The following is a 1,902-nucleotide window of genomic DNA, read 5'->3' as shown; positions in this document are numbered from 1 at the left end:
GAATTTGCTCTGTAAATCTTCACCCAAATCACAATAAATAATAATAATAAAAAAGTCAAGGAAACGTTTATCTATTGAAGGACATTTTCTTTGTTGGTTACCAGGACTGGGAGGGGAGGGGAGGGAACACTGTTAGATAGATAGAGATAAGTTTTGATTTGGGTGAAGAGAAGGCCAATGTACCAAATGTGATCACTATAGTCACATTGAGGAAGAGAAAGACATAGAGAGGTATGTGGGAAGTACAGACAACAAAGATGAACCCTTTTGCACATATAATATGTCTATGAAGTGGGGAATGTACCCCAAGAACCTGTATAGGATTGGCAGACAATGGTCCTATAACTTTATGTGTATGATCTGAATTCCCAAGTGTATAGTGGAACTGACAAGGGGCAAGGTTGTAATCACTGCTTGGTCATGGCCAGCTACCCAGAGGGACCAAGTAGTTGAACCTGTGGGCTCAGGACCATAGTCGCAGAGGACATCAAGCTCAATTGGCATAACATACTACACAAAACATTGCTCCCCCTTTTACTGTGCCAAATAGTGACTGGGATCTTAAAAGCTTACAAGGTGCCATCTGAATGCAACGATGGGTCTCTCCTCGTCCAGAGCAAAGAAGAATGAAGAAAACAAAAAATTCATGGAAAGAATCAGTCCTAGTGACTGGTACACCATCCAATATGCAGCCTATATGACTATGAGACCAGAGGAACTAGATGGTGCCCAGCTACTATTGTCAACCACTTGGAAGAGGATCTATATAGGAGATCCTGGATAAAGAGGGAGAACAATGTGGAACAAAACTCAAAATCATTTGGAAAAAAAAATGGGGGGGACCAGGTTTGCTGGTCTGATGACCTGATGGAACCACTGAGACTATGGCCCCTAACTGACCTTCAGGTCTGGAATTGAACCCATGCCTGTGGTTTCCAGCCAAACAATAGACAGGCATATGAGTTGAACATTTACCTGAGATAGATACACTCCTTGGAGAGAACAAGCATTGGAGAAAGAAGGGCTGCTTATGCACAGGGAGAGATCTCAGGGGGCAGGACTGCATGGAGGCGTGGACACAGGGAAAAGGTAACTATTGGGAAGAAGTAGGAGGGGAGATATTGCATTGTGGTAAATTTTGGTCAATGTCTTGAGACAAAGTGTATGTGAACTGCTATATGGAAAGTGTATTTGCTCTGTAAATTTTCACCCAAATCTCAATAAAAAGAAAAAAAAAAAAGAGAATTGGACCATTATAAAGTGTGAGTGTGAGTGAAAATGGGAAGAATTTGCCCCACAAAAACAAATACCAAAAGCCCAAGATGAAGTCTTAAAAGCTTACAAGTGGCCACCTAAGATCCAACTACTGGTATCTCCTCATACAGAACAGAGTGAAGAAAATCAAAGGCAAGGAAATGATTAGTCTAAAGGACTAGTGGACCACACAAACCACTGGCTCCACTACCTTGAGACCAGAACTAGATGGTACCTGGCTACCACTACCAACCACTCTGATCAGAATCACAATGGAAGGTCCTGGACAAAAAGGGAGAAGAAAAAGTGCAGAACAAAATTCAAAATCATAAAAAAAAGACCAGACTCACTGGTCTGATAGAGACTAGTGAAACCCACCAGACAAGTGGCCCTTAGACATCTTTCAAGCCTGGAACCGAGCCCACCCCTGTGGATCAACTTCCAGCCAAACCACAGACAGACCTATAAAGTGAATAATAACACCAGGGAGAAATGTAATCATCAGTACAATCAACCATATGAAACCACAAGGGCCGCGTTTGCCCATAAACAAGGCTCAGAAGGCAGAAAGGGGCAGGAAAGAAGGATGAGTGGAACTGGAGAACTCAGGGAGGAAATGGAAAGAATGCTGTCACATTGAGGGGTATG

Source organism: Orycteropus afer, unplaced genomic scaffold, assembly GCF_000298275.1.
Source record: "Orycteropus afer afer isolate SDZICR_OR568_19922 unplaced genomic scaffold, OryAfe1.0 scaffold00060, whole genome shotgun sequence".
In the NCBI taxonomy this organism is placed as follows: domain Eukaryota; kingdom Metazoa; phylum Chordata; class Mammalia; order Tubulidentata; family Orycteropodidae; genus Orycteropus; species Orycteropus afer.
The sequence above is the reverse complement of the archived record's forward strand: the minus strand, read 5'-3'. Positions refer to the sequence as shown.